At 44.8% G+C, this 24,451-nt stretch overlaps 1 protein-coding gene across 8 annotated transcripts in view; it reads right to left on the minus strand.

The window, feature by feature from the left end:
• CHD5 (chromodomain helicase DNA binding protein 5) overlaps positions 1-24,451 on the minus strand; it is a 2,731,226-nt gene that overhangs the window by 2,162,445 nt on the left and 544,330 nt on the right. Inside the window, exon 1 of one of the 8 annotated variants that reach the window (XM_069610284.1) lies at positions 1,280-1,401. The exons of the other annotated variants lie outside the window; for them this stretch is intronic. The gene's annotated coding sequence lies outside the window, so the exon portion shown is untranslated. Of the gene's footprint in view, positions 1-1,279; positions 1,402-24,451 lie in introns of those variants that run through there. 8 annotated transcript variants of the gene reach the window in all.

The raw sequence follows: 24,451 nt of genomic DNA on the forward strand, positions 1-24,451 counted from the left end.
AGGAGATCTGGGCCGAGGTGGCACGGAAAGTCAGTGCAGTGGGCTCCACCCGCCGCACTGTGAAGGACGTACGCAAGCGGTGGGACGATCTACGCCTCCCTGTACGGAATATACTAGCAGCCAACAGGAGCCTGGCCATGGGTACAGGAGGCGGAGGAGGATCCCCAATCAAGATTAACGAGTGGGAGGAGACATGTGCCAGCACCATTGGCATCGAATCCATTGAGGGAGTGGGTGAAATGGAGCACGGTGTGCCGTCATCGTCAGATGGAGGTGAGTGTCCACACAAAACACTGCAATGCAAAGCATGAGGTACTCCCCCAATGGAAATTAGCTGTGCCGTCATCGTCAGATGGAGGTGAGTGTCCACACAAAACACTGCCATGCAAAGCATGAGGTATATCTAATGGATGGGGCATCACACACACGCACACATGTACACATGTACACAACCCTGCCCATATGCTGTGCACATACCCACACAACCACATGCATGCAGCACCTCAGACATGTGTCACCCAGACTCATGCCTGTATGACCCACCCATCTGGCTAACAACCTGTATGGCCAAACCTGAAGTCCAAATGCATAGAACTGCTGCAACAACAACATATGCATGATGCACGTTGACCCATCACAGATGCTATCCCTCTCTTGGTCCCCACAGGCTCACAATCCGACTGTCAGGTTTTCTTAGGTTTCATTTCCTGTATCTGGGTTTTATTCTCTTTTTAGGTTTCCTTTTAAGTTTAAATTGTTTTCAGTGCTATTTGATGTTTATTCCTTAACTATCATTTTACCAGAGGGAGATTGTCCCAATCCAGCATGGAGGGAAGGAAGGAGGTAATCAAGCATGGACCTGTTTGGTTGACAAGATGTTGCAAGGTGATTGGAATACAAGGTGACATAGGAACAGTTTCAAGGTTCTAAACTGCCTTTCATTGTTCAAACTTCAACAGGGAGGTCTTGTATTATTCAGTTCTGAGTTTTGGTCAAAGTTTCTTATATTCAATACATTTGAAGCAAAATATGAAGCAGGTTTGGTGTTAGATCTTCGTGGGACAAGACATGCAGAAATTTGGTGGGAGCGCAGCGCTCAAGTCAATTTTTTAAGTCAGACAACCAGTTACTTGCAATTAATTTAATTCAAGTCAAGTTAAGAAGTTTTGAACTAAGCGCTTTTAGTTCGTTTTAACTTTTAGGTATTTAGTTAGGTAATTAGGTTGTTTGTAAGTGACATTGCATCCTGATTATTTTCAATTTAAAGTATTCTCATTACCTTTTTGAAGACTGGAATTCAAAGCAACAGAGAAAGTTATCAGCTAAGAAAATTAGCGACAGTTTCTTTCTTCATGAATAGTGCTAAAGTAAAGTTTCATGTGATGCGCATAGCGACGAAGAGAAAAGTTTGTTTTTAAAACGCTACTCAATTGCGCATGCTCTGAGAGTGGGAGCATTAACTGATTATGCACGAAGAGGTAGCGTACTCGCTTTCCTGTACATACAGTAAATTCAATGACAGTTTATTTTCTCTTAAGTGCGAAAGTTGAGTTCATTGAGGTTTTGTAACTATACACTCGCGCATGCTCAGAGAGGGTGATTAATCTGGGCATGTGTTGTGAAAGAATGAAAAGGACAATTTATTATTGCGCAACAATAGGATACAAGAGTTAGCAGCGTCGAGTGATTGTTTCCACCCGCCATTTGTTTTAAGTCGGCGAACTGTTTCTTCATGCATGCGCAGTATCAGTTTTATAGCACGAACTGAGAGAGACTTTCAAAACGCAAGCGTAGAAGAGTCCATGTGTTAAGTATCTACACGCATGCGCGGATTCAGTAAATTTAAATGAACAGAGACTTCCTTTACGCATGCTAAGAAGTTTTTATGTGCAGTGTTTCTGAATGCAAGAGCAAGTTTAAATAATGGAAAGGAACAGTGACTCCGTATCTCTTTTGAAGAAGCATATTTCAGACTCTTTAAATGAAGACATGATTTCTTTAAATCACCATAACTTAAGTAACTTCATATTTTCCTAGTAAAAGAAGATAACGCTTATGAGAAATACTGGGTTTATAAGAGACAAGCAGTTTAAATTGAGTTACATTTAAATTCAAGAACTATATGTGAAAGAGTCATGGAAAACAAAAGCACATAATAAATGAAGTCAGTTTTCATCAATCCATTTTGAAATTACTTTAAAGCAAGCCTTCCAGATCTTCAGGGAGGCAATACAGGTATTTTAGGTTCTTTAAAGGGCATGGTGGGAGAAATGTAATTAGTAAAAAAGATAATAACATAATTGTTTTTATCCTCTGCAGGGTTTCGACTGCCAGAAGAGATACCTGTGTCTTTTGTTGTTTCTCCACTTTCCCCTTTCCCTTGGCGTTGTGAAGACTTCTGCTGTTTAATTTTAGTAGTTGACTGCACAGCTCTGGGGGACTGTGGGGCGCAGCAGCTTCCGCGGACAAAGATACAGGACCGGACACCGACATTGAGGAGCAGGACTATGCGACGCAGGCCCCACCACCAAAGAAGCAGGCCAAGGGCATGGAAGTGGGCACCAGGCCCAGCACAACGAGGGGCACTGGGAAATCTGGACTGCCTCAGAGGGCCAAAGCCACACATGTACCCACGTCACCAAGGCGTGAAAGGCCGTCCAATATTGAGGTAGCACCCACACCAGCCATTCCCACCACACTGGAGCCTGTTGCAGAAGGATCACTGTCCGCCGCAAATAGCTTGATTGGTGAGGCAGCAGCCACGGACCCATGTCAGATGTTGAGGAAACGTGCTTTACACCGATGGAACACCACACAGCCAGCCCGCAGCAGTCAGCCCAACACAGCCCACGCCCCACATCAAATGCCAGCAGCCATGAGCTGTCTGGTGGTGAGTTTGTGGCAGGGAGCTGGAGTACCATGGAGTCATGATGGCGGACACATGCCACAAGCTGCTTCGAGAACCACCAAAAGCAGGCCCAGAGACCATGGCATTGGCATCATGCACCAGGAGGAGCTGACTGCGCTGGTTGGCCAGCATGTGGGCGAGGGTGCCCTGGCGAGGGAGGAGTGCAGGGAACATGCCAAGGGCATAAAACAAGCTATTGAAGCCAGCACCAACTGCATTTGCGAAGAATTATCAGCTGTGAGGCAGATCCTCACCCGTATCGCAGATGCTATGGAGAGCCAGCGTCCCGCACAGGGACTCGACCAACCGAGCACCTCCTCCTCTGCCAGCTCAAGGCAGACCAGCCCCCTGCGCAGGTCCGTGCAGGTCAGGGGAAGCCTGATGTTGGTGACTCGTGTACACTAATGCTGCACTGAAGTGTAAGCCATGTTTGGGTGAATTGTGAGGGGAGGGGGAGTGGGTGTTTGAGGGAGTTATGGGGGGGAGCGGGAGATGGTGTTTGGGGGAGTTGTGGGGGAGGGGGAGAGGGAGTTGGGGGAGGGGGGAAAGGGTGTTTGGGGGAGTTGTGGGGGAGGGGGAGAGGGTGTTTGGGGGAGTTGTGGGGGCAGGGGGGAAAGGGTGTTTGGGGTGGAGTGTCCATGCTCTTCATAATCTTATAAAACTTAATTCACACATAGTGGCATGAAAAATCACATGAGTGGACATTCTTCATTGTGTATGTGTGCTTTATTGTCGGACAGTGCAAAGTGTTCTTTTCCCCACAACACCCAGTGCCCTGAGTCCCACATCCATTGCACCCTCTTCATCCATGTCTATTAGAAATATTGGTCTATCAGATGCTGGCGCACAGCACGTCCCTCCTGTGCATCGCCACCTGCATGACGTGCAGCCCCATCTTCTCCCTCCTCATCCTCATCCTCAACATCACCAGGTGGTTGCAGTTCAATGTCAGGGGGCAGAGGCACATTCCATCTGATGAACATATTGTGCAGCATGACACAGGCCATGGTGATCTTGGCCACCTTCTCATGCCCGTACAGGAGTGCCCCACCCGACCTGCTGAGGCAGCGAAACCGTGTCTTCAAAAGGCCAAATGTGTGCTCAATCACCACACGGGTACGGGTATGTGCACGATTGTGGTCCTCTTTGTGCCTGTTCTGTGGGTTCTGGACAGGGGTAAGGAGCCGCCTCTTCAAGGGATAGCCAGCATCACCTGCATGGGTGCAACAATGGATATGTGCAAGTGATTACATCAAATGGAACCAGTGCCTATCACACACGAGTCAACTTTGATTTGTGAATGACATCCACATATCCCTACATGCATGGAGGTAATCAAAGTAACTGCAATGTGGGAAGGTGATCTAGTCCTTGCAAGTGTTCATGCACTGTGCATGTCTACGGCAGTTGTTGCCATGAACTAGGTGATGTACAGTCATTCGTATCCTTTGGTCCTGTCACCGTTGGAACCAGACTCCTAGTGATCTGCCATTCCAAACTTGATGTCCCCATGCTGGCATGCAGCACTTCTGTTGTGGTGTACGGGTGAGATTCCGTATATTAGCTTCAGGTGATCCCTTTGTATGCACTCAAAGTTGCATTCCCGTAGTGATGGTGTTCTTCGGACATTTGCATAAGCCATATTGGCAGCATTTTGCTGCATTGTGTTGTAGAGGGTACTGTCTGATGATGTGCAATGTACATGTGGATGGATATGGCATGGTTGCAGTAATGGCTTATTGTCATTGTTGTGCAGCTTACGTCTTGCATGTTGTTTTCATGTGTCAGGTTCTGTCTGGCCTGACTTCGGGGATAGTGGTGTATTTCAGTATGGGCATTGTTTAGTCCGTCAACTGATCTCACCCAGTTGGAGTATGCATCTACCCCCCCAATCACACCCAGTTGGAGTATGCATCTACCCCCCCAATCACACCCAGTTGGAGAATGCATCTCTCCCCCCCAATCACAACCAGTTAGAGTATGCATCTCTCCCCCCCACCCAATCACACCCAGTTGGAGTATGCATCTCTCCCCCCAATCACACCCAGTTGGAGTATGCATCCCCCCAATCACACCCAGTTGGAGTATGCATCTCTCACCCCCCAATCACACACAGTTGGAGTATGCATCTCTCCCCCTCCCCAATCACACCCAGTTGGAGTATGCATCACTTCCCCCAATCTCTCCCCCCCCAATCACACCCATTTGGAATATGCATCTCCCCCCCCCAAATCTACTCCCCACATCACACTGCCATGTGCTTGCCATGCTACTCACCGAGTAGCCAGGAACGTTGTCCGGCATGTCGCTCCATGTAGCGTGGTATCGTTGAGTTCCGCAGGACCATTGAATGATGGGTTGATCTGGGATATCGGGCACAACAATGTGTGATGATCTTGTTAAGAGTCACATACCATTTGCACGTTGATGTAGTGGTATTGCTTTCGGTTTCGGTACACTGCCTCCATGGCATGTGGGACCACCAATTCCACATGGGTGCAGTCGAGGGCCCTGATGCAACTTGGGATGCCTGCCAGTGAATGGAAGCCAACTTTTGTGTTGGAGATCTCCTGGGCAGTCCTTGGCAGGGATATGTGTTCACTTGTGTGCTTCAGGATGGCATTGAGCACCTTGTTCAGCGTGCATGAGAATACTGGTTGTGATATGCCATGCATCTGCCCTACCGTGTGCTGGTAGGTGCCTGTGGCCAGGAAGTGGAGCACATAGACCACCTTAAGTAGAGGGGGTATGGCGGTACGTATGTCTATGAGGCTAACAATGCCATTGTGTATCATGTCCACAATGGTGGTGATGGTATCCCGGTCCAGACGGAACAGGGTGTTGATCTGCTCAGGGGTTAGGTTGAATGGACTGGCTCTGATTCTGGGGATTGGTGGCTGCCTCTGGGGTACAACTGCCTGCACTGGTGGGGCATGCTGTGCCTGTCTCACCCTCCTTCTCCTCCTGCGTCTCATCTGTGCTGCCTGTTGTTGTTGTTGCTGTTGCAATGCAAACATGTCCTCCAGCCCCAGGAGTGCTACTAGTATTGGAATCATTTCGGTGTGGGAATGGGTGTGGAAAGGGGTGTGGTGTGCTCCTTTTGTGCTGGCCCAGTCTACATTGCCTCCACCTGTACTGGTTGTGTGCACCTGTGGCAGTTGGGAACACTGCACATGGCCCTTTACGGGTGGTTCGCGATGGCGGTATTTCTGCCATGCTGGTATCAGCTTTTTGGGCCTGATTCATGCCACTATTTGCATGTCCGCTTGACTTGTGATGTACTCCTATTTCCGCCATGCCGCTATTGCCGGCATGAGGGGTCACGTGCCCGCGCCCATTCCTCTATTAGAGGCAACGTTCTTTGTGGTGCCGCTAATAGCGGGTAGGCGGGTCGTAATAGACCGGAGCGGTTAGCGATGCCGGTAATCCTTTACCAGCATCGTTTTTCCCTTACCTCCTACCTCGTAATGAGGTGCATTGTGTCCAAATGTTTGACATGTAAGTTCATTTCTCCCAAGGCCTGCTTTGCTCTTTGTCTCCTTGATTTCTGATGTTATGTGGCCTGTAGAAGTGCCAAAATCAGGCATGAAGAGGCAAAAGCTTTCACACATGACTGACAGAAAGGTGAGTGTGTGGACTATATTAATAGCCTGATTCATGGAATTATTTGCGTGAAAAACGCAGATTTGCACGACTTTCTGCCCGAAAATCCCTGTTTGAAGTATGGGGATTTTCGGCCAGAAAGGCGCGCAAATCTGCATTTTTCACGCAAATAATTCCATGAAACAGGCAGTAAATGCCATTCAGGTGTGGACTGGGAACCAAAAGAGGCCTTGGAAATGCTTTTCAAAGTGGCCCCATATTAAGCCATACTAGTGAAGCTAGTGAACAAACCAAACCTCTCAGAATAGAGTTTTGGGAGTCACGTCACCCGGAAATTTGCAATGGTGGGTTCAAATAGTGTATTTCAAAGCAAATGTGTTGCATATATAGGTTAAAAAATTATTAAATATAACTTTAGTAATACACTTGCTAGCAATGATGACTTCTATACCGGAAGCTTTATAACAAATGCTTTGCTCTAAAGGGATGTCGGAAATATAGATAGATGAAAGTAAGGGGGCGTGGTGAAAGAGGAAGGGAGAGCGAGCATGGGGGTCAGAAAACCAGGGTGGCCACATTAAAGAGGTCCATGGTGTACTGTAGAGGCTCACTGGCATATCTCCAGTGTTCCCTGTAACAGAAGTGCAAGACTGATGCTATGCCCTGAGCAGCACACCAGAGACTGATGTTTGTCAGGTTCTATGTCATATCATCGACAGTCATTTTTTTCGACCAGTGTTAATACTAATGCATTTTGGTGAAAAAAATATTTTTTTTTTCTTTTTTAATTTCTTTTTAATAATCTTTATTGAAATATATAGTACAAAGATTAAAGTCACTGTTTCCAGGACATAATTCAGTAATCCATTGGTTAAACTATGAATAGACGATAGTTAGATAGCAGAGATTCTAGAGAACAAGTAAAAGAATGCATTGTATACTTATTTTGTTAATACATTTCATGAACAATGTATCTTATAATTAAGAAATAAACATGAAGTATATAACCATAAATTGTGCACAATTTAGCATAGAAAGATTTCTGCAATACAATAGATTAAATAGGGGGGAGACACATACAAGACATACAAAGGACAAACAAGAGATAGAAGGGAGGGGAGGGAAACGTGGGGAGCTAATGAACAAAAGTGAGGCACATTAACGTATAGTAAAAATATTCAGTAAGGTGTCAGGTTTTATATACGGATATAAAAATGCTAGGAGCATCAAAGGAGTGTGAGAAATTGGATGAGGTCACATTCTGTGTGTGGTTACATTAAAGTGATCCATGTAGCGTATGAAGAAAGACCATTTAGCATTATACATAGGAATGGAATTGAGATTATTAGCCATACACAATTCCATCCTTTGCGTGAGACATATGTTATTCCACCAGCTTCTTATCAGTAGGAACGAGAGTCTTTCCAATTGACAGTTATACTTTTCATAGCCAGACAAATAAAGAGATCATAGAGTTTAGCAGCTCCATATGGTAAATGGGTGGTTGTGGCGAGGCTTCCCAAAACAATGTTTATGAAAGAAAGTGGGATATTTGTGAAGAAAATAGAATTAAGGTATTTCCAAAGCTTTTGCCAGAACTTGAAGTTATGGGGACATTCAAAATACATATGCATATATGAGGCAGAGGCGGCTTCACATGTCCAACAATTATCATTGTTACTTATCTTATAAGAAGAAAGTTTCACCAGTGTGATGAATGCTCTATGTATAAAGAAGAAGAAATGCTGAGAAATATTAGCTGAGGTAGAGATATGTTTTATTCTGGAGAACAAGATGGACCATCTGTGATCATCTAAGCTATTGCCAAAATCATCTTCCCATTTGCGGTGAATTGTACATATCTTTAGGGATGCGATAAGAATGTTGTAGAATTTTGAAGCCTTAGTGTTGGACAGCATTGTAAACTGCAGTAATCTAGAGGCATCAGGAGTTAAAATATCATTGCAAAAGCTATGAAGTGCATCAAGTTAACTAATTTATTGTTGAAATTGTATTCTGTATTGGGGATGGAGAATTGATTTTTGAGCTGTTGAAAAGATAGAATGGAGGACCTATTTATGATTTGTTGTATAAATCTAATACCCTTTTTCAACCAGGATTTTCTGTTTAGGGTTCTATTATTAATCAGGATCTTACTGTTATGCCATAAGAAAGGGGACAGGCATTTTTTGGGAGATTTTGTATGAGGAAATAAGAAGAATTGGAGGGCAGCTGTTGTGGCTTTGATAGGGTATGAAATGGCTGAAGAAGAATGATTAAATACATAAATAAGGTCAGTTATTTCTACAGGAAAAACCTGCTGTTTCTCTATATTACATCATGTTGGAGTATCTGACATTATGGGACAAGCAAACCAACTTCTAGATTGTTTCAAGCGAAAGACAGTGTGGTATACTTTAAAATCAGGAAACCTAACACCTCCCTTATCGTATGGCACTTTCAATTTTATCAAAGCAATCCTTTTGCTTTTGCCCGCCCCGCAGAGGAAATGTAGTAGTATACAGTAAATAGATTTAGAAAATGAAGGGGAGATCGGAACACATAGAAGTTGCAGATAGTATAAGATTATTGGTGACATCATCTTAATCGTATCAAGTCGTCCCCACCATGAAAGATATAGGGGGGACCATCTAGATGTTAATTCTTTTAATCTATCTAATAGAGATAGTGTTTTAGGTTTTATGGTATCATGGATAGTAGGAGCAAAACGCAGACCTAGATACTTAATAGAGGAGCTACACCATTTAAATCCAAAGGGATCAATGTCATGTTTAAGGCAGTAAGGATTGAGGGGCATGATTTCAGATTTCTCTTTGTTCAATTTGTAACCTGAAACTGAGCTAAATAGTAATAAAATGTTAAGTAAATGTGGCAGGTGTGTTTTAGGGTTCTTATGAAAATAAGGCTGTCAACTGCATATTCAGCTATTTTTATATGAGATGTACCACCAGATATACCCGGGATATTCTTGTTAGATCCAATTAGTTCTAATAACGGTTCTAGTGAGAGGATGTATAAGATAGGTGAGAAGGGGCATCCTTGTCTTGTGCCTCTACGAAGGGAGAAGAATGGGGAGGTAAGACCATTAATAACTATTGAAGATTTAGGGGAGGAGTAAAGTAACTTGACAAGGGAGATGAACTTGTCGCCACAGCCGTACCAGCGAAGGGACTGAAACATGAAGTCCCAATTGACTCGATCAAAGGCCTTTTCAGCATCAAGTGCTAAGACAGTAGAGCCTAGCTTATCTTTTCTATTTTTGGGCAAAAGATGGATAGCATTCAGAAGTAGTCTAGCATTAGAAGAAATGTTGCGCCCTTTAACATAGCCGACTTGATCATGTTTTATTAGGGAGGGAAGAGAGGACTCGATCCTACTGTCTAGAATTGTTGCAAAGATTTTGCTTTCAACATTGATAAGAGAAATGGGACGATAATTACCAGGAAGGAAAGGGTCCTTGTCGGGTTTGGGGAAGAGTATGAGTAAGGCTTCTGAGAAGGAGCCAGTGGAGGCTTTTTGGGAAATAAAGTAAGAGAATAGGTTTTGGAGTTTGGGGATGAGGGATTGAGATAAACTGTCAAAAAATTCAGTGGAAAGACCATCTGGACTTGGAGCCTTGCCTTTACCTAGGCATTTAATTGTCCTAGAAATTTCTGGAAGAGTAATTTCATTATCTAAGTGGGATAAATGTAATTGAGGATAAGAGGATCTGTTAATAGTATCGAAAAAAGATGTGATGTTGTTATGGGGAATTAAGTTCTCAGGAGTATAAAGGCTAGTGTAAAATTTTGTAAAGCAATTAAGAATATCGTTAGGATGATGATATGCTGAACCGGTTGAGTCTTTGATATGGGAAATAAAATGTTTTTCTTTTTTTGTTTTTAAGTAAGAAGCAGTGCTTTTCCGGCTTTATTGGAAGTTTGATAGATTTTCGTTTTATATTTGAGAATGGTCCCTGCAGCAAGATCAGTGATCTCTTTATTGATTAGGAAGCGTATGGCTAATACCTGACGAAGATTAGTAGGGTTGGGGTCACTATAATAGTGTTGTTCAGCTATGGTAAATTGGGAGTACAGGTCATCCAGATGCTGTTTGCGTAGAGCTTTCTTTTTCCCTGACTAGTCCATAATGTGACTTCTTGGAGCCGCCTTTAAAGCATCCCAATTATTCAAAGTCGATGTACCACAGTCAAGACTATTAGCATAGAACTGTTGGATAAAAGATTCAGCTGATAGAATGAATTGAGGATCTTGTAACAAAAAATTATTGAGTTTCCAACAAGATGACGGTTTATGTGCGTCTGGAGCCGTGTCCATGCTGCACACAGTTCGCGTGCACACAGCCAAGTAAATAGGAGACACAGATAAAATCCGATCGCATTTTATGCCCAAACGTATACCGCTCCGTGCAGCAAACAGCCAGATATGGAGGTATCCCTTTGTAACCTTCTCTGATGAAGATTTGTGCTCATTAGAATACCTGTGGCCCTCAGTCCTCCTCCACAGCACTCTGTGAACATCCAGTCCATACAGTTCCCCGTCCTGAAGAAGGCTGTATCAGACACGAGGCGCATCCAGCCCATGTAAACGGCTGAAACACCCCGGTGTAGACAAACTTTTGTAATCATAGTGTAACCAATCAACACTGGCATGTATATTTGTCCTTTTGTATTTTTTGTTTTTAAATGTTCACATGTTGTTTTTTGACACTGTCGGTTAGATGTTGACAGTAGAGAATTTGTACTCTGTTAAATGCACAAGAACTGGTGTTGATCTGTTTTTATGTTCTTGTTCGACTGTATGAAAAGATTTGATATTTCTGAGACGTGAGATGTTTTATACTGTACCTTACCTTATAACGATATAAAATACTAAAGATCACTATACTTAGGTACAGGTTCTCTGTGTATTATTTTTGTGGTGATTGAATAGAAGGAGAGTCATTCAGTAAACCATTGACCCTTTCACTTGCACTTTTGTTTTCTAAGAAGCCCTCCTGGGCAGAAAAGGGTCCCCTCCAGGAGCCCAGATCTCTAAATGTAATAGGAAATATATAGCAGGGGGAATGCAATTATCTAATGAGCGAAGTAGAGGTGCTGGCTGGAGATGATGTATTCATACCTTCGGATTTGATAGAAAATATAAATGCTCTAAGTTCAGCAGGTTCATCAAATATGGTTGTACGACCTTCGTGTGTCACTTTGAATGAACAAGGATGATATAGACCATACCAAATATTTAGCTGCTTGAAGGCTGGACGAAAGGATAGAAAAGTTTTCCCTGCGCTGGGTGGTACTTTTCGCAACATCTTGTGAGATGTATATTTTATTGCCATTCCAGATGAGGGATTTACGTTCCTTGACAGAAGATAGTATGAGTTGAAGTTGAGAATATTCCAGAAGAGTTCTAGGTGATGCTTTAGGAGGGGTAGAGAAGGATGCATTTCCAATTCTATGACCACGTTGAATGTTAAGCATTAAATCAGAAGGTAAGTGGAGCATGGTTGATAGAAACTTTTGTAGAAAGGCAATGGTCTTGTTTCCTTCAGAGCCCTCCGGCAAACCTGAAATGCGAAGATTGTTGCGCCGGCTGCGATTTTCTAAGTCTTCATTGTGCTTTTGGAGGTCTTTGATTGACTTTTCAAGTTATGCACCTTTAGGAGAGACCTCTTCTACTAAACCAATTCTTCTCTCTACTTCATCCATTCTATTTTAAAAACCCTTCCATCTGTTGTTGTAATTTTTTATTTGTGGTCTTGATGAAGGGTTTGAGTGATCTGATTTCCGATAATATGGCATTTAAGGCAGGATCCGATATGCCCAGCGGGGGTGGAGAGTCACTTTTGGGTCTCTTATGGTTAGAGGCTGAGAAATTAGGCTCTTTAGTAGTTGTCATGTTTTTCTTGTTGGCAGCCATATTCTTTGTTGAGAAATTTGAAAATATATAGCTATTTGGAATATTTGATTAGAAGCTTATATATTTAGAAGCATAGTTGTACTCATAATGTCTTCAGTGTATGCCAAAAACCAAAATTTCTTTACGGTAAAGGACGGCCGGTGGAGAAGTGAGCAAATATTAGTAACAACAGCTCTGTAGGCGTAGTATTCCTCAGTTTACAATTATTATATCCATATTATGCATGTAGTGTAGTTCCTGTTAAAGGAATTTAAAAGTAAACACTAAAGAATAATAAGGAGTAAACCAAGGATTAAATTATGAAGAGCTATTGGCCAAGTAGCACAGAAAAGCATGAAACCTTTTTTTGTTTTTATTTATTTATTTATTTATTGTTTTTCCATTTCCTCCTTTTCAAAACAGTCTCCAAATCATTTGAGTAAAGGTAGGAACACTTTGAATAGATGATTTCCACTTGAGGCCTTCAAATATGTGCCATAGGGGCACCAAATATGGCAGAAAAAAAGGATGAAAGAGTCTCTTTTTGTATGGTTAATTTAATGAAGCTGTTGATTTTATATGAACAGTGCAAATTGGGAAAACACAGTGTGTCCTGTTATATTTATAACAGCTTAATCTTATTATAATGTGTCACTGTGTGTTTGCATACAGCTGTATTAAAAGCTTTGTTTAAAGAAGGTATGCAGTATTTTGAAAAAATGCAGCTGTACCTTTAAAAGTGGCGAGTTCCATAAAGTTCGTAATCAGGAAGTTCTTTTCTTCTTTTTTCCCTTTCTTTCCCTGTCCGTTTTATTACTGGCAGAGAGGTGGTAGCACAGGTAGAGAAGAGCCCAGGCCAAAGGTGGCCCGTCGCAGTAGACGTGACGTCGTCAGTCAACACACGAAGGGCGGATACTTGCAGCGGCTGTCACTGGCTGCAACCACAGATGGAACACCGGAGTCGATCGAGGACAAAAGGAGGGTCAGAACGGCATTGGAAAGGCCGTGGAAGCGAGGAGCCGCAGCCAAAGGTGAAAACCAAAGGAAGGTAAGTAAAGTTAGTTTAAATATATTTAAGGTAATGCTGTATATTTATTAATGTGAGACGGAGCGCCGCCACTAAGAGTCCATCTTCAGTGGCGTCAGGCCACGCCCCAAAATCAACATTTTTTCACATCATTTTTTCCCCAAGCCCCCGTCCACCACTGATTTTTAACTGTTCCTGACCCCCTAACCTCTTATCTGCCCTTTCCCAACCCCCCGACCCAAAATTTCAAAGAGTTGTTTCGGCAAAAGGTTTTTGTAAAAACACCTGCCGGAAAAAAACGACTGAAAATTAAGCGACGTTGTACCGTTTGCCAGTCCTTCAACCATTTATTTTGTGCCTTGGAAATGCAGGCTATCTGAAAACAGATTATTTTAAACATGGCATACAGGCATTTTTTGTCAATACCAGTAAATATGCCTTGCTCTCGCCCAGTACATGCAGGATTAGTCAGGTCGATTGCATGGATAGGGAAGGCATATGCCATTCCTAAGACAGAATCACTCACAAATGTGTAGGTGTATAGCTGATAGCCACATTGACAGCAGAATTCCTAGTTTCTGAGCACAGCACCTGAGCATGGGCGAGTGAGCTTTGAGGCATCTCTCAGCTTGCCAACCAGCAAGTAGCCCTTTCTCTCAACCAAAGGTTCTTGCTTCCCTTAATCCTCAGCTGTAGTTTATGCTAATTGAATGGAGGCTCTCCTTTCCCCCTCATCTGCCAACTCAGAAATGCTTCTTTTGTTGCATATGGGATACAATGTATTGATAAGAGAGAGAGAGAGAGAGAGAGAGAGAGAGAGAGAGAGAGAGAGAGAGAGAGAGAGAGAGAGAGAGAGAGAGAAAGAGAGAGAGAGAGAGAGAGATTGACAGAAGCAATGTGAGTTAGTCAAATGGGACCTGCATGCAAAAGGCCAATGGTGGGAGTACAGAGTTGCAGGTTGTTCTGCCTTCTGGGCCTACTCCCTTATTCCCTTGACTAAATGTCTCCCCCTCTAAGATCTCCTACCACCTTACACTACACACAAACCCCCACCGACTGCCACCACAGGCCAAGCTGGACCACATCAACACTAACCGAGCCAGTGTAGAGGAGGTCCCAGACATGGCCTGCACCCCTGCCCCTATTTCGAGGTACCAGGAGCGTACTTGCCAAGGTATGTGACGTATGAGGAGCAAATGAACCAACAGAGAGCAGCACTCGGGCTCTGCCCAGTGTACACCAGAAGAGCAATACCTGTTGAAGCACCCATAACTAGACAACCATGGGCTGCACAATACCCTCTTAGAAAACCATACCAGCAGCAGAGACAAAATGAAGAGTACCTACAGATGGTCCACGAAGAGATCCAAAGAGCCTTAATGGATGGCCAGTGGAAATGACACAAGGCCTGGACAAACTCGTGGATGAATGAAAACGGCAAGCAAGGATAACATGCCAGTGCGAGCAGCTATGAATGCAGATGTAATGGACACGGGAGAAGAGACGATGTTGAAACGTAAGAAAACGTTGCTATGAGGAAAGTTGGAAGTAGCCGACCATCTAACGCGTGTAAGTAGGCTTGGAACGCAAGAAGCTAAGAAAACAGTAATGCTTGCAATGCTTAGTAGAAGAATAGATCGGCAAGCGCCAACCATATATCTACCTCAATAAGGCACGCTATACAAGTGCGACTCCATTTTGTAAAGCAGAAGTATGCCCAGGCGGTCAGAGGCCTAACAGGCCAGGTTTCATATCCCAGCCAAAACCAGGAGAAGGAGCGGAATCAAAACTCAACAAAGAGCAGCTCACGCCTGGGAATTTGAGGTCAACTCAAGGAAGGGGGGAGAGCGGCAACGCTGGAGAGTCAAAACTTCAGAGCATACCAGCCTGCCCCATGATGGTCAAGATAAGGGGGACCCAGGCAGGTGGCGAGGCTAAGGAAGAATCAAATACATGAAAAGCTGGAAACTGAAGCAGATTCACAGTGAACAGACATGTGATCAGCCAGGCGCAAAGAGTTACCAACGTCTGTCACCCAGATCCAAGGATGCCATAACTTCTCCAGATAAGAGGCTATAGTCTCGAGGCCATACCCAGCCAACCAATTGACACATAGCCCAAATTCACTGATTGATGGAAGGGAGGCAGGGTGAATCTTGGGACACGAGGCACCTGGGTGTCCATTCTGCATGCTGCTAATTAAAATGGAGATTTATGTCTAGGGGTGTAACCTGCCCAATCACAATGGACCAAGTTATCTAGGGTCCTATAGATAGTAGAACCAATAGGACGTCGTACTTGTAGTGACGTCTATCATGTGTGATGTAGAGGGAGGGGCGCAGCTGCCCACCCGATAAGAGTTATCCAATCTGCATGCTCAATTGTCATATACAGATATAGCACCTATACTTAAGTTACCTTTTCCAACCAATTATATTGCATGACAAACTTGTAGAGTTAGACGTCATTGATGGCGTGTTTAGACTATAACTGTTGCTGTTTGAACGAAGATCGGGGGAGTTGAAGCGAGACAGGTGATCGCAACGCTGCTGATTTCCAATTTTTTACCTGTTTGATGTACTTGTCATTAAACGGACTTCCCTTTGCCAAACTACTCATTATTGAGTCGTGTTGGAGTAAGTGAATCCTGCATCCCCATTCCTCACATGGTGCAGCTATCCTGTCTGTGGTACTAGAGGGTGAGCACTGACCTATGGGCCCATCAGTGGAAACACCGCCCTCTTGTACACTTGGTAGCATGAGGATGGTTTTGGCCATCGATTATTGATTATATAATTCTAAGACACCTATAGACCGACGGCACGAAGTAAATCTAGGCCTTTGGCAATATCACGAGTGCTTTTGCCATTCCGGCTGAGTAAACTGAGAAGCTTCCCGTGGACAATGATAGAATAATTTCAAAAATCTGCAGTGGGTCTGAAGGAACCTGCTTTCCAAGCATAACCCTTCTCATTCCCACGGTCAGCCAATAGGACGAAAAGACCGCAAGAGGCTGAAGAGGAAGGGGCGGTGATCCTGAGGTTCCAGAGAGGAAAAGATGCGAGCGGTGAGTGAAAGAATAAACTCGTTACTTTGGCAAATGTCTTGTAGGCATTAGAACAAGTAAGGAAAAGGTAACGACAGGGTGGCAGAAAAAAAAATAGTCAGAAGTAGAGAAGACTGTATATATATATATATATAAGGGGTTAATGACTCAAGTACAAGAGGAAAAAAAAAGTGGTTACCGGGATAGATAGCCGAGATAAAAAGTGGTTACCGGGATAGACACTCGAGATAAAAATTGGTTACCGGGATAGACACCCGAGATAAAAAAGTAGTTACTGGGGGACACGCGAGAGAAAACTAGTGGTTACCGGGGGGACACCTGAGAGAAAACGAAGGATACCAGGAGGGACACCTGAGATAACAAAAAGTAAGGATTTTCCTTGTTCCTGCGCTTTAATACAGCGGTCAGAAGAAACGTGAACCCAGAGCCCACATAATGGGGGACAATTAGACTACGGTGATGTTTAAAGACTGCATCAAAGGGGTTTGTTTAAACTCCATGGTGGGGTATTGATTAGACGGCAGGTATATGTATGACCAGCTGGTGTCCGTCTAGTCTGTCAAGTGCCTGTCATATGTGTTCTGATGTATGTCAAATGTAAAAAGAACTGTATCATTGATGGTTTGAAATGAAATTTGGTTTTACGCGATTCTGTAACTGAGAGGGAATCGCCAATGAATTGATGTTCTTGAGTAAATTGATAGTATAAAATTTTGGTGGGAAAAGATTGGATTGGAGCTTGCATACTTGGTGCTCGCTCATACTGGTGAATGTGGTGACACTGCATAAGTATTGTTGGTAACGAAATTGAGAATGGAGGAGGTTACCCCACTTGCACATCTGTGTAAGCAGTTACCCAAGCATGCACTTAAGCTTAAAAATTACAGCATGGAGTGGTTTAAGGGTACCGCCCACAAGATATTTATGCCTTGGCCACAAAATGGGTCCTTGTCTAAAGCCGTCTTACAACACATGACGACTTACCTACATTCCACATACACAGGCAAAAAACTAGAGAAACGCCTTGCTGTTCTAGAACTTTGGAAGATGTTCGACCAGGTGAAGGAGGAAGAACCACCCGCAGACTGAATATTAAACGTATGCACGGAGGGGGGTGAGACGCCTACCGTGCCACCAGCCCCGCCTTACCCAGTCATCGAGGGAAGTAAGTCAGAGGGACTATACCTGCTAAGAGAACTAAAGGCAGCCACGGGGTATAGCAACCCCACATTTGAGTCACCTACATACAGTATAGTGACGACAATAAAGGGAAGGACCAGGAAATTAATCTTGCCTCCGCAGTCCCGAGGGACAAGGAGAGACGCGATGATGAAGGGAAGGACCAGGCACAGAGTTGTGCACCTCTCGTTAAGGAGAGAGAGGGAAAGAAATGGAAAGGAAGTGAAGACCGAACAGATGAGATAGCATTCGCAAAAGAAAAATGGATGGGAGGACAGATATTATTGAAACTCAATGGGAAAGGAAGTGATGATGTGAGAACGAGAGAGAGGTCTGATGAGACGCAAAGAAGAGAGAGAGAGAAAAGGAGAAGGAAATGAGGGATGAATGGATAAGAAGGAAGGATAGGCTGAAGCGAGAACAACTATATCGCGAAGAGCAAGAGAAACAGCTTGATCACAAACAGAAGGCAGCCTATGACCAGTACAGACAGAATAAGCAAAGGTTGGAAGAAGAGCAAAGAGTATGTGAGAAGAGAGTGAAGAGAAGGGAAGAAGAGGAAGTTAGAAGGGCAAAGGAACGTAGAAATGAAAGGAGAAGGGAAGAAGATAAGACTAGAGAAGAAGCAACGAAGTGCAAGGAAAAAGATGAGGAAATAGAACGTAAGCACAGAGGACACGGGATCTTGAGTATTTGGAGCGGGAAGTTAAAAAACCCAATCCTATTGTAGAATGGGAAGACATCAAAGAATTCTTTCCTGCGAATGACTCAGTACCAGGTACAAGTGGGACAAATATTGAGGATGACTTCGACACCAGAAGCATCGGGGAAACGATTGATAAAATATATGATGAGATGGGGCTGGAACAAATTTCCCAAGGGGGAAGGGAAGACGAGCGCTTGGAGAGCACTCAGCTATATGACACTGAGGATGTCACCCGAAGTAGTAGGAGCAGGGGACTGTCCCTAGACAGGCTGGAGATTGGTCAGGATGAAGAAGATGCAAGGAGTTGCATGAACTGGGAGCAATCAGCGTCCTACTTTGGTGAATAGACGGAGGACAAGGCACGCGAAGAAGGGAGACGGCGCGAAAAGCAGCTCCCAAGGGACCAAGGGGTACGATGGTCAGACGCTAGCGAGTCTGCAACTAGGACACTGAAGTCTGCCGCACAGTCTGGCCGACATGAGGGATCGTCCCACGGTCAGAGGGGGGTGTCAGCACCTGCCTATGTAGACAGACTGAAGACATTGCCAGGTAGACGGCGATGCGGGAATGCTACCCCAGCGATAGACAAGAGAGCTATGGGGAAAGAGAAGGAAGACTGCGCATTCCAATTCCCGCTGCTAGAAAAGGGGGGAGCAAGACCACAATATATTCCATGGCCACACTTGGACAGAGAGAACCTGAAAAATAAGCTTCCAATGGTGACATCGGGAGCTGGGAAGTGGATACATGAGTTAGAGAAAATGACAGGGGGTGTCACCTTAGCTATAGGGGACATTAAGGGCCTCCTGATCACCATACTTGGTGAAAGGGCAGACAATGTATGGAAACGAGTCGGGTACCCTAGGGTAACCATAATTAATACTTCCCATGATGGAGCACCATGTAATAATTGTAGAGCAGCAGTGTGGAAAGCGCTATGAACACTATACCCAGACACTTCCGATATGGGTGCCATAATGACTCGGAAAATGAAAGAGTCAGAGGATCCGTTGATTTATATCCAGAATTTTCAAGACACGTGGGTGCTCGAAACACATGAGTCTTGGATGAAATCTATCCCTGTATTCTACCATATATTGTGCCAAGGGTTGCCTGAACCGGTGCAAAAACAGCTCAAGAAATTGGTAGGAATAGAAGCCAAACCATGGGCCGATATACAGTTGACAATTGCACACTACTGTAGATTGTTGCAAGAAAAGAACCAAAAAAAGGAGGAAACACGTAAGGGTGAGGAGGCGAAGCTGGTGCAAAAGAAACTCTCAAAGTACGCTCTCGAGGGAGCCATGCTGACAAGCCCAGCTGAACCAAGCGCACAACAAGCAACTAACCCATCGCAGAATAACCAGGGTAGCGTGGGATTTTACTCGAGGGGTAGGGAATTCAGACGAAGAGGATGGCAGAGCAACCAGGGAGGGTTTCAAGGTAATCAGGGAGGTTTTCAGAACAACCAAGGTGGATTTCAAAATGTGCGGATGAGCAGTTCAGCTACGCCAGATGGACAGATGGCCCGACCACCGCCAGTGTGTTGGCTGTGTAGAAGGACAGGACATTTGGCGCGCGTGTGCAGAAGCCAAGGCATGTGGCAAAATGGCCAAGAAATGGGAACAGGCATGGTGAATCAGCCTGCCGTCCCACAACAAGGCGGTGCACAGAATCACATAGTGCAGCAGCAGGTGCCAGGCTTGCAGCAAGGTTCGCCACAAGGGGTTCAACCCTCGAACATAGGGAACTTGCCACAGAGACAATCCCCACAGGCACCACTGCAAATGTCTCAGGGCACTAACTCCAGAGGGGGAGTCAACCCAGGAAATGGGGGAAATCCACAGGTATACAGTGGGCCGAACTTATATATGAAATAGGATAGCTCACGGGGGACTCTGATGTGCTCTATCCTATCAGTGACACCAGACCCTAATAGGGAACCTAGGGTGAATGTCGTCATAGGGGGTAAAGAATATTCCTTCTTAGTTGACACGGGTGCAACGCGCTCATGCATACGAGAAGGCAAGTTTTCCTTGTCCGGCGAGGCCATTTATACTCAGAGTTTCACAGGAGCTCACAGTAGAGTTCTCTTTACAGACGCGCTCCCAGCCTCTGTAGGAGAGTGCAAAATGAATGTACCACTATTGTATTTACCTCAGATGCCGGTAAACATTCTGTGTCGAGACTTAATGACGAAGTTGAATATGACTATCTCGTTCACGGAGGAGGCCATAGTATGCTCTACTCCAGGAATGCATTATTCAACAGTGTGCGAAATAATCAGAGCATACTCCGGACGTATAGCCATGAGAGCTATACCGTTAGAGCCAGAAGTTTTCGCATATGGCGTGCGGGTGCTCATGGCAGGATTGCCAGGCCTCGCAGACAGAACAATGAGAACCCCTGATGAGTTTTACTGATGCATGAAGAAGAGGGACAAGTATTTCCCTTAATGATACAATCTGCCGCAGTGCGAGGGAAAGTAGCATTGGTCGAAGGTACGATGACGAAGGCAAACAATGGTGTGCGATTATCGCCATCGAAGAAGGGTATCGAGTGACTGACGTCACTGATGACGATCTGTTTGAAGAACACCGTGACCTAGAGGAGACGAGAGTGGAAGTGAGTCTCATATTTTGGGTCAAAATGATCAAACGAGAGGTACCTCAGAGAATGACTTTAGCACTGATATGTTCAGAGTACTTTGAAAAGCACATGGCCCAAGTGCCTGTCACAGTATGGACTACATGGCCCTATGACGTAGGCCTCCTGAAAGGGGCAGGAGAAGTGAAAATTAAACTGAAACCAGGAGCAATTTTACCAAGGGCGTGACAATATCCCATGTCCAGAGAAGCGGATAAAGGGATTGCAAAGACAGTTTCCGCCATGATGGAGCAGGGCATCCTAGTGACGTCAGAATCACCCTGTAACACTGTGATTTACCCTGTCAAAAAAGTTGAAGGGAGGGTCTTGGCATTTAATCCAAGATTTAAGAGCATTGAATGATATTGTTGAAGCTGAGTTCCCTCTAGTCACTAATCCATCTACAATTCTATGCAACATACCCACTGAGGCAAAGTATTTCACAGTGATTGACTTAAAAAATGGCTTTTTCTCAATCCCATTGCACCGTGGCTCACAAGATATGACGTCATTTACTTTCAGACAAATGCGTCTGAAAAGCACGAGATTACCACAGGGGTATTGTGAGGCTCCATCCATTTTTAACAGAATCCTGCAAATGGACCTAAGCAATATTGCAGTAGACAGTGTTGTCTTGCAGTATGTGGATGACATTCTGATCTGCAGCGTCACTGAAGAGCAATGCAGGCGTGATTTTGTCCAGCTACTGACTATACTGTCTGAGAAAGGATATAAAGTTGACAAGGAAAAGTTACAATACTGTCAACAAGAGGTGTTTTACATAGGTCAACTAATCTCACACGAGGGGAAAAAGGTAACCCCAGAAAGGGCTGAAGCCATCATGAACACAGCTAATCCACTCACGATAAAACAAATGCAATGCTTCTTAGGCCTATGCAATTACGTCAGAGCATGGGTCTTCGATTACAGCTCATATATCAAGTCCATGCTTCAGGCTTTGAAGAAAGCCCAGGCAGCAAAGGAAAACATTGAATGGACTGAGACAATGGAAAAGGGGTTTGCAGAACTCAAGGGGGTGATTTTTAAGGCCCCAGTTTTAGGGATTCCAAATTATGCAGAGTAATTCTACCTGTTTTCACATACTGATGGCAATTTTATGACAGCAGTACTCGCTCATCGAACCTCGCTGGGGTATAAGCCCCTAGCGTATTACAGCGGGAGTCCAGACCCGGTTATGAGAGGCCATTTCCCATGCGAACAAAATCTAGCTGCCACCGCATTCGCCATCGAAGAGGCATCGTCCATTGTAATGGGGTGCTCCATGACTTTGTACGTCGAGCACCCACTATTCGCCATACTAGAAAAACCAAAGGACGCGCTGACATCTCAGAGAGCATCCGCCTATGAGGTGATTATTTCTAACCCATCGATCAAAATATTTCGATGTAAAACTGTAAATCCAACTACGTTCATAGCTGAGCCAGTCACAGAGGGAGAACCTATACACGACTGTGCGAATTATGAGGAATTCTATGATGAAATCCCCAGGGTAAAAGAAAATGCTCTGGCTGGTGGCGAAATCGTGTTCATTGACGGTTCATCAAGAATCGACCAAGAAGATGGACTAAAATATACAGGCGTGGCCATGGTAAAACACCTAGCGAATGGAGAATTTCAGGTACTCGTCAGTGCGCGAATACCATCTCACTATTCAGCACAAGCTGCAGAGCTGTTGGCACTGTTACTCACCATTGAGAATCATGCAGACCAGGAGGTAACGGTGTACAGTGACTCTGCCTATGTGACATCTACCGTGCACGCAGGCTTAGCACGCTGGAAAAGGAGGGGCTACCTCCGGGCAGACGGCATGCCAGTGCAACATGCAGCCTTATTGGACAGGTTGATAAAAGCACTACAGCTCCCAATGGGCATAGCGGTCATGAAATGTGCCGCCCACACCAAAGGGACGGATTTCGTGTCACGTGGAAATCATGAAGCGGACAAGGAAGCCAAGCATATAGCAACCAAGAGTGAAACAATCATGGACCTGGAGGTGGCAATACCCATGAGAGGATGATGGTAGCACGAGCCACACCTGAGGCCTCTAGCAACATGGGGCAGACTCAGCTAATGGAGCTACAAGCGGAGGCACCTCCGGAGGAGAAGAATTTGTGGAAGTATCAAGGGTGCTCCTTAGCCCCTCTGACGGATTGTGGAGGCAAGACAGCACTGGTAAACCAGTAATGCCTGTCGCCCTACTAAAGGTAACATTGGACCAATTACATTACCCTATTCATATGTCAAAAGAAAATCTCGCTGCAACGCATGCAGAAGACTGGTTTACACTGAATTTGGCGGAGCATGTTGCATTCTTCATGGTGAACTGCAAAATATGCCAGCAATTTACCGCTGGGCACACAATGAAAGTAGTGAGAGAAGTTATCCCCCGGCCCAATGGCCCAATGGGCCATTCCAGCACTTGCATATCGATTATTTCGACATGATTCAAGTTTGCAATGGGTACAGGTATTTAATTGTGGTGGTGTGTCCATTCTCTAGATGGATAGAAGCAGGTCCCTGTACACACCCAGACTCTACCTGTGCTGCCAAATTTCTGGTGAGGGAAGTGTTCCCTAGATGGGGGGTGTGCGAGGTAATGAGGTCAGATAACGGGGCCCACTTTGTCAACGCAGTCTTTGAACAGATCAGCTTGTTGCTTGGTATAAAGCACAAGTTCTCGTCAGCGTATCATCCGGAAGGAAATGGCATATGTGAGAGGCTCAACGGCTTGTTAAAGGAGAGGATAGCCAAGTTGAAACTCACATTAAAAAAGGGATGGCTGCACTGTCTACCATTAGCATTGTATGCACTTCGGAACCAACCAGGCTCCGACCATCGTCTCGCGCCGCACGAGATAGTCACGGGCAGAAGGATGAGGACCCCTCTTACCCCCCGAGATAGGGCTAGATGTGATGCCCAGCCAACTAGATAGGTCTTGGGGACCGAGATGCCGAAATATTTGAACTGCATGACATCCAGCATCTCTCTCATTACAGGCCAACTGTAGCGAAGGCAAAAAGGGTGCAGCACAGCACAAAACACAGCAGGAGGTGCTGAAACAGACCCAATTCAAAGTCTATGTGTGCCTCTCGTCTTCCCTGGTGATGTTGTTTTAATCAAAAATTACACAAGGAAATTATACCAGGAAAAGGTGGGACGAACCAAGATTTAATGGCCCTTTCATTGTGGAGGACTGCACTCCTTGGGCAGTATGGCATGGCTCTTCCAAAATGACATTAAACCATATATAGGAGAGAGCCCTCCGGCTGCATCTACCCGCGAAGGAACCACAGACAATGGGGAAGAACCTCAGCATGTGCAGACAAGATCCATGGCGAGGAAGAAGACTGCATGAGCAGCAAAATCAAAGCAAAAGAAC

The sequence above is a fragment of the Ambystoma mexicanum genome, chromosome 8 (genome assembly GCF_040938575.1).
Source record: "Ambystoma mexicanum isolate Mex_15411 chromosome 8, UKY_AmexF1_1, whole genome shotgun sequence".
NCBI lineage: Eukaryota > Metazoa > Chordata > Amphibia > Caudata > Ambystomatidae > Ambystoma > Ambystoma mexicanum.